This window comes from Corylus avellana, chromosome ca1 (genome assembly GCF_901000735.1).
Source record: "Corylus avellana chromosome ca1, CavTom2PMs-1.0".
Lineage (NCBI taxonomy): Eukaryota > Viridiplantae > Streptophyta > Magnoliopsida > Fagales > Betulaceae > Corylus > Corylus avellana.
The window spans coordinates 31,637,735-31,652,443 of NC_081541.1; positions in this window are offsets into that span (position 1 = coordinate 31,637,735).

Here is a 14,709-nt window from a genome sequence, read left to right on the forward strand (position 1 = left end):
ATTGGCCATAATCATTTTGAAACATCACCTAGAATGCATATATATATTTGATCAGACTCAATGACAGGATTCTTGCAAAATTAAGAGAAATGTCACTGGGACCAAAGAGCCTCTAATGTTTAAGTTTCAGAAAGAAAAACTAAATAGATAGAGAAAGAGAGAATGAGTGTGGCATCTTATTTTTGGGGAGGTGTACCTTTTTAATGTGAGAGGCTCTTTAATATGGTTATTAGATGCTTGACACATGGCAAGTTTGTAGCCCTTCGATTATTTTTTGTATAATGGCGTGTTTGAGTGGACTTATGGTAATATATATATATATATTTCAAAGCCATGACCAATAAATGGTAGTTAATCACTTAACTATGCTTTTTTAGTAATATTAAGTTACTATATATATAACCAACTAGTTAATGATAATATATTAGTTTATACTAAGTTAGAATATGTTTATACACACTTATAAATATACGTGTGTATACAAGCCAGGCCTGCGAGCTTTAATTGAGTTTCACCTAGCAAGTCGAGTATATGTTACTTAATAATTAGACGGATTTCTCCATTCATGAATCAACTTTAAATGATCGAGTTATCCTTTATATCTCTTTTTGCTTTGTTTGTAGTTTCGTTTATTTGCTTTCTTCATACTTCTTTAATAAAAAAAATTAAATTAAAAAAAAAAAAAAAAATTGAAATGGTCATTTTGGATCACCAGTTCTCTATCAATTATCCATTGCTAGAAATTTTCAATATCCATCAGATTGTGCTAATTGAGATATTTATTTATGGAAATAATTTTTTTTATAAATCAGTCTCTAAAAGGATGACATATATGTGAATTTTTTTTTTTTTTTTTTACTAATATGTACTTTTCACGTCCTCTTTTAATACCTTGAAAAAGGCAAGTCAATTTTGAAAGCCGCACTTCATAAAACAGATCAGGATCTACTGAAATTTCTAGAGAATTTTAGTTTCTGAAATTTCAAATTCAGATCGTCTATTTTTCATCTAATGGTCATTGTTCTACCACGTGTCACACTACTAACAAAATATATTTTATTAGTAGTGGGATACGTCGCATAACAATAACCCTTAGATAAAAAAATAGATGGTCTAAATCTAAAATTTCAGAAATTGAAATTTTCTTATCTAGCCGATTGAACTATCTCAATGACCACATTTAAGAGGAGATCAAAGTGAATTAATTTGTAATAATTCATACTCCATTGGAGGTATACTATTTGCATTGAAAGTCATTTTCGCAGTTGGTGGGCCGATGTAAATGAATATTTGGGTTTTAGGCTTTAGCAAATACAAAGCATGTGGCAAGCAGGTTGCAGTAATCATATCAACTTGTACCATAAGTCACCACGGTCCAGCCAACTTTTAAAGACTAGTGCCAAAGGCAATGGACTAGACCATACCTAAAGATTTAAAAAAAAAAAATTTTAAATTAATCTCAATATTTTTACTTTTTACATCACATCAATTCATTTTTATTATTATTTAAATAAAAAAATTATTATAAAATAATTTTTTTATTTATATATATATATATATATATTATATCAATCAAATATACTACGGTCTCAACCCATTTCTTTTTTTAAGCCCTTTGCCAGCTGTAAAGACTAGAGGCCAACTTTTCTTTTGGCAGCCGCCTGTAGGTTTTTGGACTATTATTACTCCATTATTAATGATCCTCTTTGATCACATGCAAACCATTGCCCAAAGCAAAAGAGACAAAACTAATAACATAACATAATAATAATATAACAGATTATCAATTATAAATCTCGGTCCAACAATTTCAGTGTACCAGCTGCCGCCGCAGCAAGAAATACAGGAGGAGACATAGAAATTCGGCAAGACACTTAAGAATTCTGTCGCACATCTCAATATTACGTATGTGCTGCCATAATCAATCAACATGTGCTTATTGTGAGCACCTACCGGTCGTTATAGTGGAGTGTTTGTTAAACTCCACTGTACTGTTCATCCCTCACCATACTATTCACTTTATTTTTTCAAAAAAAACATTCTTATTTTTATATCAAATCATTTACTTTTTATATCACATTATTTACTTTTTATTACTATTCAAATAAAAAAAATCACTACAAAACAAAATTTTTTACTTTTCAATACCACTTTTTCATTTTTCCATACTGTTAGAACACAATTTTCCGATGGATGACATGGCACAATTTTTGGGCTGCACAGCGGCGTCCGAGGACAGGTCGGTCGTTGCACTGTGGTGTCTGAGGACAGGTCGGTCTGGTACACAAGCAAACAATATAGGGTTAGAGTTCCTGGTGGTTTCCTGGCGGGGATACTCCGATGCCTAAGCCAGTAATCAGAGAAGGAAGATGTAAACAACACAGAGCTTAGATAGCAAAAGTTGCGATTGATGTTGGGACCCGAGAGAATAGGAGCAACTGAGTCCACGACAATCACAGGAGTCGGAACTTTGGCAGGATCAGTTGCTGAAGTAGCAACTCCTGCAGTTGATCTTGCCAAAGTTCCGACTCATGCGATTGCCATGGACTCAGTTACTCCTGTTCCCTCGGGTCCCAACATCAATCGCCTTTTGGAAGAGGCTGCATTGGAAGTGTACTCGGATTCCTCAGTTAGGAACGATGATGAGAGGCCCGAGGGAGTGACTCTAGTGGCTGAATTGGTTAAACCATTGGTTACCAAGGCCAAGGAAACGCAAGCTAATGCCAGCTCGCAAGCACCTTGCCCGAGCGCTCCTCGGGCCACAACTGCCCCTGTCACGCTGGAGTTTGCAGCTGTAGGCGATTCTGCTGCAAGCGAGTCTAGGGTTCACCCCCCTGGCGTGAACTGGTCTGTAGGCTACCCTCTTACCAACCTTGGGGGTGAACTCTTGGGGAACCCCTTCTCTACCCTGGTGGCCCTGGTGCCCCATGATCAATTAACAGGGCAGCGTGATCACACCGCTTGGCGCATGGCAGAAGCATGTCTCTATTATCAATTTGTTGTGAGTACCTCTTCTTTGTCTTCGTTTTGCGATGCTTAGTATATACTAATTTTCTCTTTTTTTTTTCTTTTTTTTTTTTTTTTTTTTTTTTTGAGCATCATGAGGTCGATATTACTCTACTGTGATTTCATGAAAGCTGTGCAAAATTCGGCCGAGGAATCTGACAATTTGAAAGCCAAAGTCGCAAAGATGGAACAAAAGCTGTCAGAGTCCGAGGCCGAGAATACAAGGTTAAGGGTTGTCATCTCTCAGCAGGATGCGAAATTATTGGTTGCTGGGCAGCAGCAGTCTTTGATTTAGACCGAAGCTGCCGAGGCCGAGACTACTTGGGCCGCTATAGACAAAAAATTCTCAGTTCTATCTGCCGAGGCAGAAGCTCTCAGGGCAGATAATGGTCGCCTTTTTGAAGAAAATTCCAAAATGAAGGCGGATCAGGATCAACTCAAGAAGAGAGTTGTTGAGGTTCTGAGGCAGGTCAGGGAAGCTCAGGCCGAGAGAGATATTCAAAGGACTTTGGCCATAGAGGCTCACTCGGCTCAGACTGTGGCCGAGGAGAGAAGAAATTTCTTCAAGGATAAGTATAAGAAGTTTGAGTTCCAGCTGAGGGAAGCCAATGATCGAGCCCAAAAATTTGATAAGCAATTGTCGTACGCCGCCTGGACTCGCGACAATGCTTGGCTGGATGGGATTACTTTCGAGTTTAAGACCTTCCGAGCTTGGGCTCAAGATCCTTCTTGCTCTGTGGACCTTAATAAAGTGGAGGCTAATGATCTACCATTTACTGACGAGGCCTTGGAAATGATTATCTCTCTCGGGCAGGAGCAAATGCTTGATGCTAAGGGGATTTTCGAATTCGGCTTCACTCTTGAGAAAAGCTAGCCCTCGAACGATGATCAAGCCGTGGAGCCCCAAGTCTCTGCTGATGCACCTATTGCTGTTGAGGTCCCTAAGCCAACCAACCCGAAGGGGGTTTAGTTTGTAATTTCCAATTGCTTGTATATATTTTTGATGTAGATAATTGTTCATTTTTCTTGTCTTTCTATACAATCAGAAGATGATCTTTAAAAAATCTTAAAGAATCTTAATCACCTCTTCACCCTTAAGTTTCACCTTCCCTTGGGTGTACGTCCGAGGACTTTGGCCGAGAAGTTTTCCTTCGAACCTATTCGAGGACTATATTAAGAGGTTGGTCTTTTTGAATGTAACTACCCTTGGAAACCTGTCCGAAGAGTAGGGTAAGATTTTTGATTACCCTCGGAAACCTGTCCGAGGAATAAGTCGAATGAGTAATAGTCTCTTCGACTGTCTCTCTCTAACTACTTTCAGAAACCTATTCGAGAAGCGAGTTGAGAGGTGAGTTATAGTCTCTTCGACTGGATAACTACCCTCGGAAACCTATCCAAGGAGTAAGTTGGATGAATTATAGTCTCTTCGACTGTCTCTCTCTAACTACTTTCGGAAACCTGTCTGAGAAGAGAGTTGAGAGGTGAGTTATAGTCTCTTCGACTGTATAACTACCCTCGAAAACCTGTCCGAGGAGTAGGTTGGATGAGTTATAGTCTTTTCGACTGTCTCTCTTTAACTACTTTCGGAAACCTGTCCGAGAAGAAAGTTGAGAGGTGAGTTATAGCCTCTTCCACTGTATAACTACCCTCGGAACTGGTCCGAGGAGTAAGTTGGATGAGTTATAGTCTCTTCGACTGTCTCTCTCTAACTACTTTCGAAAACCTGTCCGAGAAGAGAGTTGAGAGGTGACTTATAGTCTCTTCGACTGTATAACTTCCCTTGGAAACCTGTCCGAGGAGTAGGTTGGATGAGTTATAGTCTCTTCGACTGTCTCTTTCTAACTACTTTCGGAAACCTGTCCGAGAAGAGAGTTGAGAGGTGATAGACTTCGATTCTTGTAACTTCAGGATACTTTTATTTGATAAAACATAAAATAGAAGAAGCGAGTAAAATAACGCTAAATCTACTTGATGAAATTACAATTTAAACAAAGTACTTTCTGAGATGCTCTGCGTTCCATGGTCGGGAAGCATCTTTCCTTCGGAATCTTCTAGGTAGTAAGCTCCCGTTCTTCGGCTGTCAGTCACCCTATAGGGTCCTTCCCAATTGGAAGCTAACTTGCCCTCGGTTGGATCTTTAGTGGCGATGGTAACCTTTTGTAATTCCAAATCTCCAACTTGGAAGCTTTGGTGTTTGACCTTCTTGTTGAAATACCGAGCTACTCTTTCCTGATATGCTGACACGGACACTTGAGCTTGATCTCGCTTCTCCTGCAGCAAATCCAGATGTAGCCATAGGCCTTCAGCATTACTCTCAGGCCAGAAAGTTTCTACTCGAAAGCTGCCCGAGCCTACCTCTACAGGTATGACCGCCTTGGACCCAAAGGCCAGTGCATAGGGGGTTTCCTCGGTTGGAGTTCTTTTTGTAATCCGATAAGCCCATAGAACTTCTGGCATATCTTTTGCCCACTCTCCTTTTCGGTCACCGAGTTTCTTCTTCAAAAGTTTGTATATTGACTTGTTAGTGATCTCCATTTGTCCGTTTGCCTGGGGATGTCCGGGGGATGAGAAGTAATTTCTTATATAGAGTTTAGCACATCATTCTCTGAATGAATCGCAGTCAAATTGCTTTCCATTATCCGTGACGAATGCGTGTGGAATGCCACATCGGCAGATAAAATTCTTCCATAAGAATGTCTCTATGCTCTTGGCTGTTATGTTTACTAGGGCTTCTACTTCCACCCACTTCGTGAAATACTTCACTGCCACTACTGCAAACTGAACACCTCCCTTTCCACGAGGTAGAGGTCCCTCTATATCTACCCCCCATTGCCAGAAGGGCCATGGTGAAGAGATTGAGCTTAACTCCTCGGGGGGTTGCTTGTTGATATTGGCAAAACGTTGGCACTTGTCGCAATGTCTAACCATTTCTACCGAGTCCTTGGTCATATTAGGCCAGTAGAAGCCTGCTCAGACCGCCTTATGCGCCAACATTCTTGCACCTGAATGACTTCCACAAATGCCTTCGTGAATCTCACGAAGTACATAATTACCTTTTTCTTTGGAAATGCACTTAAGAAGTGGCAACATGAAACCTCGTTTGTACAAGGTTCCATTCACCATTGTAAATCTGGCAGCCTATTTCCTCAGCTGGACAGCTGCTTTTTTCCCATATGGCAGAATCCCTTTTTCCAGATACTCTACCACTTCCTTTTGCCAGTCTAGTACTGCTTCTGCAGTTAAGACCAAGACCTGCTCGGTTATCATTGGTCGAGCCAAGGTCTGAGTTACTTCTTCCGATTCCCCTACATACTCCTCGGTTGATGCATCACGAGCAAGATGGTCTGCTTTTTCATTTTCTTCCCTTGGGATTTTCACAATGCAGAACTTCTTGAAAGAGCTCTGCATGTCTTGTACCTTTGACAGTTACAACTTCATTTTAACTCCATTTGCTTCAAATTCCCGTTGTATGTGCCCAACAATTACTTGAGAATCGCTTCGTACCTCAATGAATCCAGCTTCCATCTCTTGAGCTAGGCCTAGTCCAGCTATCATGGCCTCGTATTCGGCTTCATTGTTGGTACTTTTAAATTCCAATCTTATGGAACAATGCAGCTCTTCCCTTTCTGGGGTGATTAGTACTACCCCAGCTCCACCGTGTCTTCTTGTGGATGATCCATCCACGTAAACTACCCAAGTTTCATCCCTCGGCCATTGTGTAGAGTCTGGTAAGTTTGTAAATTCTGCCAGAAAGTCTGCTAATACCTGACCCTTGATGGAGTTCCGAGGAATGAATTCTATATCAAACTCTCCAAGTTCTATTGCCCAATTAGCCAGTCTTCCGGACAACTCCAGTTTGTGAAGTACTTTCCTGAGAGGGTATTCAGTGAGAACCCTTATTGTGTGAGCTTGAAAATATGGCCGAAGTTTCCTCGATGCAATGGTTAGAGCGAAGGTCAGCTTCTCCATCTGAGGATATCTCTCCTCGGCCCCTTTCAAAGCTCGGCTGATAAAGTATACAGGTTTCTGCACCCCCTCTTCTTCTCGTATAAGGGCTGCACTAACTGCTGTTGGAGAGACAGCCAAGTATAAATACAATACTTCTCCTGAGACTGTTCAGCTGAGCAAAGGTGGGCTGACTAAATACTTCTTCAGTGCCCCAAAAGCTTTCTCGCACTCATCAGACCACTCAAAGGCCTTCCTCAAGATTTTAAAGAATGGTAGACACTTATTGGTGGACCGAGAGATGAACCGGTTAAGTGCTGCTATTCTACCCGTCAATTGTTGGAGCTATTTCGTATTCTTCGGAGACTGCATATCCAAAACTGCTTGGATCTTCTCTGGGTTAGCTTCAATTCCTCGGTTTGACACCATATAGAAGAGGAATTTTCTTGAGGACACTCCGAATGCACACTTTGCAGGATTTAGCTTCATCCCATACCTTTTCAACGTTTCGAACGTTTCATGTAGGTCAGCTGTATGGTGTTGTGGCAATGTACTTTTAACCAGTATGTCATCTACGTACACTTCCATGTTCCGCCCGATCTGCTCTCGGAACATCTTATTCACCAATCTATGGTACATCGCCCCTGCATTCTTGAGACCGAAGGGCATGACCTTATAGCTGTACAAGCCTCAGTCGGTAATGAATGCAGTCTTCTCCCTATCTTCAGGGTGCATGTAGATCTGGTTGTAACCAGAAAAAGCATCCATAAAACTGAGTAAGCCGTACACAGATATTGAATCAACCAGGGCATCAATGCGGGGAAGAGGAAAGCTATCTTTCGGACAAGCTTTGTTGAGGTCGGTGAAGTCTACACACATTCTCCACTTTCCATTGGACTTTTTAACCAATACTACATTGGCTAACCAATTGGGATAATGTACTTCTTCTATAAACTGAGCTCTAAGCAATTTCTCCACTTCCTCGGCTATCGCCATGTTTCGTTCAGAAGCAAACTTCCTTCTTTTTTGCTTTACTAGTTTTGCGATGGGATCCATGTTGAGCTGGTGGAGTATTTCTTCGGAGCTAATACCAGGCATGTCTTCGTGCGTCCACGTAAACACCTCCAAATTTGCTTTCAGAAAAGTGACAAGGCCTTCTCGGACCTCCGAGGAGAGTTGAGAACCAACCTTCACCACTTTGTTGTTTGCTACAACCACGTCTTCTAATGCCTCGGCAAGTTCGCCATTTGGTTCACCTTCCTTTCCACTTCTCACGGTACTCACCGTCAAAGGTGTAACTTCTGAAGGTTTCTTCAGGGAAGTGATATAACACTTCCTTGCTGCAATTTGGTCTCCCTTGACCTCTCCGATGCCTTTCTCGGCTGGGAACTTCATCTTCAAATAGTTTGGTTGAAGTTACCGCTTTCAACTTATTCAAGGTTGGCCGACCAATTATTACGTTGTAGGATGACAGTCGGTTGACTACCAAGAAATCCGCCATAACAGTTGATTGCCTGGGAGCTGTTCCTGCTGTCACAGGAAGTGAAATAATTCCGACAGGTTGGACTTGCTCTCCCGCAAATCCAACCAATGGAGAACCAAACGGGGCGATCCTGCTACGATCAATGCCCATCTGTTTGAAAACTGGCCAATAAAGGATGTCAGCCGAGCTTCCATTATCTACCAAAATTCAGTGGAGCAAATGGTTGGCCACGATCACTGTTACCACCAATGCATCATCATGAGGCATCATTACCCTATTTGCATCCTAATCGGTGAATGATAAGACCATGGGTTCTCGTTTCAAGGTCTTGGCCGGCCTTTCAAGGAAGAAAACCTGCTCGGTCTGCACCTTTCGGGCATGGGCTCTTCTTGCTGAGTTAGACTCCCCTCCACTAGCTATTCCTCCCGAAATGGTTAAGATTTCTCCAACCACCTCATGATTTCGAGGTAGGGGTCGAGCATCCCAATCATTCCTCGGCTCCGCCTGCCGATTGTGTCCTGGTTCAACATACCGCTCATTCCTCGGACCATTGTCATACCTTGGCCTCTGGTCTTGGCCTTCGGCGGCTTCTTGGTTCCACTCAAGCGGTAGGGGTTGCTGGTAGTCTCTTCCTCAATCCCTCTAGTCTGCCAAGAACCTCACCAATCTGCCATTCTTTATGAAGGACTCTATCTCTTGGCGAAGAGATACACACTCTTCCATCAAGTGTCCAACTTCATTGTGGTACTGGCAAAACTTAGTATGGTCTCGCTTCGACGCGGGACCCTTCATTCTTGTTGGCCATTTGAAGTTGGAGTCCCTTATAATCTCGATCAACACCTCGCTCATACTGGCGTTCAATGGAGTAAATTTGCTGAGCTTCCGCTGAGAGTCATTCCTTGGCTTGGGAGCTAAACTATCCGGCCACATCGATACTTTCTCCTGCTTCTTCCTGAAATTTACTGGTGGCACTCTTGCGTCATTCTTCTCTCGACAAGTCTCTTTTCGCTTGGTCTTCTCTTGTTGAGCAGCCTTCTCTTGGGACTTCATCAGGGCCGCCACAGCTTCTTCTTGATTGATATACTCCTCGGCTTTATTTATAAAGTGATGAAAAGTTATCATTGTTGTTTTCTTTGACAATTCGGCCATCAGTGGCCACTCGGCTTTTACCCCATGCATCAGTGCATCGAGTACCGTCTGCTCATTCAGATTCTCTACTGTTAACTTCTCTTTATTGAATCTGAGCATGAAGTCTTTCAGGGATTCATCCTTCCTTTGAACCAAAGTGATGAGGTAAAACGGGCTTTTCTTCCTTTTTCGAGTAGCCAAGAACTGACTAAGGAAGAGGCAGCCCAGGGATTTGAAGTTATCTATGAATTTAGTTGGAATTCCAGAGCTGTTCCTGCTAGAGTTAGCGGAATGCCCGGCATGTGATCTCATCTAGGGTGCCATGAAGAATGAAGTGTGCTCGGAGGCCTTCCATGTGCTCACCAGGGTCTCCGTTGCCATCATACTTATTTATATGAGGCATTTTGAACTTGTCAGGCAGGGGAAAGCTCATCACCCTATTTGTGAAAGGTAGGTTGGTGTTATCCATGAGTTCCTCTGCCATCACCCCGTTCTCCCCGTTGGCTATCTTATCAGCTATCTCGGCATACTTCCTCTTCAGGTCTCCCAATTTTGCACTTACATTGGTTTCATTATGGCAGGTATGAGGCCTCTCGCGATTAGAATGACTACGATGGGATCTCTCGTGATGAGATCGGTCACGACAGGATCTCTCGCGATGAGATCGGTCATCACGGGATCTCTCGTGATGAGATCGGTCATTATGGGATCTTTCATGGTGTCTCTCCCGATGGGATCTGCTACAGTGAGGTCTTTGGGACCTATCAGTACTAGACTCCCCGTGACTATTTTCGTCCTCAAGATTGGACTTTTCATGGTTACCTTCGTTTTGGACCGTAGTATCACGGCTGCCATGAACCGAACTTGCACTCCCTTCGCTCTGCTCGCCTAGGCGGATAAGTGCTTGTCGCTTCGCCTATATTCACGCTCCTTTTCTCGCCTTTCTTCTCGTTCATGCTCTCTTCGGCCATTGTGGCCCTCTGCAGCGGTGAGTTTGGTAGCAAGCTCCTCGTTCTGCTTCTTCAAAGCGTCCATGAAAGCAGTCATTTGCCTCATGAACTCGGCAAGGTCTGGAGGAGTAGTAGTCACGCCGGGCACCCCGGCTTGGCCTTCCAGCTGCTTTTGTGACGCACGCATAGTTACCATTTCGGATTGTTGTCAGGAACTGATGAAAATCTCTCGGCATCCCCACAGACGGCGTAAAACTGTTAGAACACAGTTTTCAGATGAATGACGTGGCACAATTTCTGGGCTGCACCGCGGCGTCCGAGAACAAGTCGGTCGTTACACTGCGGTGTTTGAGGACGGGTCGATCTGGTACACGAGCAAACAATAGGGTTAGAGTCCCAGGTGGTTTCCCGGTGGGATACTCCGATGCCTAAGTCAGCAATCAGAGAAGGAAGATGTAAACAACACAGAGCTTAGATAGCAAAAGTTGCAATTACCTTAGTATTGATAAATGACTTGTATTTATAGCCATGAGAGGAGTTTTGATCTCCCATACGTTTAGGGATCTTATCCCTCAATATCTGCTGTGCAAACATTTGAAAAGTGGGATAGTGTTTGTTAGCTGTTCTGTGATCTTAGTAGCCTAAGATCAGGGGATAAGTACCATAGCTTTTGCGCGATGTTAAGTCAGAATGCCCAAGTTGGACTCGGTCACCTACACTAGCTTGGAAGCCAACTGACGTATCTTGATCGACATAGATAACCTGAATAGCGGAGGACCAGTCATATCTCTATGATGGAATGACCAATGCACCATTCGGTCTTTGACTATCTTGGCCCATGAGTAATGCCTCAAGCTAGGAGCCTGAGACCTCCTTAGGCTAAGTCGACCGAGAGCTCAGCAACCCAGTATTATATGGAGCTTTGGGCCAAAAGGCCCGTTGGGCCTTTTGTTGACTAATCCATGACCCAACAGTTTGCCCTTCGACAGGCTCAGCTAAAAAAGCCGACGAAAAGGAAGTAGGAGAAATAGGCCAGCAGTACGCACTGGCTGGGTGGATAATGGGCTTAGAGTTCCCTTTCCTTCAAGCCGCCAGTAGTTGGGCAACTTTTTGCTTGCCCATAGCAACAGCCTCAGAAGCCCTGACTAGCTCGGTCACCCTAACCTTCTTGGGTAATGTCTGCTCGGCCTCCTTAGGCTCGTCAACGACCTCCAAAGGAGCCTTCAAGGGCTCATCTCTTGGGCGCTTGCTCTTCATTGGCGCCCTCTTCACTTTCTTTTTTGGCCTCACAGCCGACTCTTCCTCAACCGGACGGGGTCTCACTAGGGCCTCGAGCACCGCACCTTCCATCGTAGGGGTCGGTTTCCTAGCAACTTCAGACGCCCTACCTCCTAGAGCAGTATGTTCTTGTGCAACCCCTGGTGCCGCACCTCTCTGTCTCGGGGAGGGGCCAAGGCCCGACCCGGGAGCATATAAATAATATTTTAACTTGGCCGTAGTAACCAAATTCTTAAACACGATAGCACTCTCATGCTCTCGGGCCCAAGCTACAACCGTGTTCACCCAGGTGTGCTCTTCCAAAGACAATATTGGCTCAAGACCAGCATCGTCTACTGGAAAACTCGTTTCCCGAGGAATCCTCGGACCTTCCACCCTCTCCGAAGTGGCAAACTCCCATTGTCCTCGAGCAAAGAAAAATTTATTCTTCCATGCTCAATTGCTGGTAAGAGTTTTTTCAAACAATACCAATTTGCCCCGTCGGGCTTGGAAGTTGTAGAGTACCTCCGTCTTTGGGTTCCTAGTGAACCTTTACGCCGATAAGAATTCCCTAATAGTCAGAGAATTCCCATCCCCCAGAGCCATTGGCCACAAGATTACACAGCCAAAGAATATTCTCCAGGCATTGGGGACGATCTGATGGGGAGCCACATTCAAATGGCTCAACAACTCCCAAACAAGCCTCGGGAAGGGTAGTCTCAGACTTTCACCAAACATCTCTTCATACAAGCAAACTTCGTGCTCCTCAGCACTGACTATGGCGCATCTCTGTTCATCATCAAATCGAAACATAACTGACTTCGGTATATAGCAATCCAGCCTGACCCGCTTTTCATCCTTCGACGATAAAACAGCCTTCCACATGGCAGGGTAGGAACCCGCGCCGTCTGAACCAGAGCCTTCTCTGTCACCCATAAAGAAAAGAAACTCAAGGTATAAGGATCGAGGAATGTCGGGATGAGAATGGCATATTAACAAATGGGTCACTGACAATCGAAGGCGATCCACTACAGGTTCAAGAAAAGGTAATAACAGATCCAAGTATTTGAGTACTGGCTGTCAGGATGAACAAATGGCTCGCAGGAAGGAAGAGAAAAAGCTCGATTGATTGAAACCCTGAAAAATACTACCCGAAAAAAGAAATATTGAAAGGAAAAATCAGAATGAAAGCAAGCCAGTTAGGGGGTTTGAAAAGGTTGTAGAACTTCGTGCACGAGAATGGTATTTTAGACAAAAAAAAAAAGGGGGAATAAGCAGCGACGGCTCTTTATAGCTAGTCTAAGAAACTAAAGGGTCTGAGAGAATGGAGGAGTCTGAGGAGACGAAAAGACGTTGGCGCATTGGAACCCTAGAAGACGCCTGGGGAACAGGCGCATTAAAAGCCGCACCAGGCGCGTCTTATCGCTTACTAATGACGTGCGATAACTGAAAAGACAATCACTCCGAAGCTAACACATGGACGTGAGCTCACTTGTTTAGAGCCACAGGTAAGTAGACCGATTGATCCTCAGATAATTCAAGCATCTCGGCAGAAAATTAGCGGGAAAAGTCCCGCCAGAACCCGGATCTAAAATAAGGGTTTCACTTGGAAGTCTCGGACGCACGGTCATCAAGAGTCGGACATCGGGAGACCCATCCATTCTGAAGAACATAAAAATTTTCATGATCATCTAGATCAGGAAATTGGGGGGTAACTGTTGGGTTATGGATCAGTCAACAAAAGGCCCAACGGGCCTTTTGGCCCAAAGCTCCATATAATACTGGGTTGCTGAGCTATCAATCGACTTAGCCTAAGGAGGTCTCAGGCTCCTAGCTTGAGGCATTACTCATGGGCCAAGATAGTCAAAGACCGAAGGGTGCATTGGTCATTCCATCATAGAGATATGACTGGTCCTCCGCTATTCAGGTTATCTATGTCGATCAAGATACGCCAGTTGGCTTCCAAGCTAGTGTAGGTGACCAAGTCCAACTCGGGCATTTTGACTTAACATCGCGCAAAAGCTATGGTACTTATCCCCTGATCTTAGGCTACTAAGATCACGGAACAGCTAACAAACACTATCCCACTTTTCAAATGTTTGCACAACAGATATAGAGGGATAAGATCCCTAAACGTATGGGAGATCAAAACTCCTCTCATGCCTATAAATACAAGTCATTTATCAATACTAAGGTAATCACAACTTTTGCTATCTAAGCTCTGTGTTGTTTACATCTTCCTTTTATGATTACTGACTTAGGCATCGGAGTATCCCCGCGTGGAAACCACCTGGGACTCTAACCCTATTGTTTGCTCGTGTACCAGACCGACCCGTCCTCAAACACCGCAGTGCAACGACCGACCTGTCCTCGGACGCCGCTGTGCAGCCCAGAAATTATGCCACGTCATCCATCGGAAAACTGTGTTCTAACACATACCAATCATTTTTTTTTTTTAATTATTATTCTTTTTATCCATGAACATGCAGTAGGGGGATAAACAGTGCGGTGGGATTTAATAAACACCCCCAGTATGTTTGAGATTGTATTTAAAAATAATTTTTTATTTGATACAAGTTTTTAGATATTAAGTTGCAAATAAAATGAGTGGTTTATATGGGTCAATAGCTAAAAAGTGAGCAGGATCAAAGACTTACATGCAATCCCTTGTTCCACCCTGAGATCTTATGCACCGACCTGTTCGTAACCTTCCAACCACCTTCCCAACTAGGACACAAATTCATTTCAAAGTGATCATCCCCTTCACCACAGAAAAAGGAGCCAAAATATGATGGAAACAGGGGAAGACATTGTGATTGTTGGAGCTGGAATTGCTGGTCTTACAACATCCTTAGGACTTCATAGGTACCCTTTTCTCTCTCTCTCTCTCTCTCTCTTCATGCGTATTTAAGATTGTAAAGAAGGCAAATATATATATAT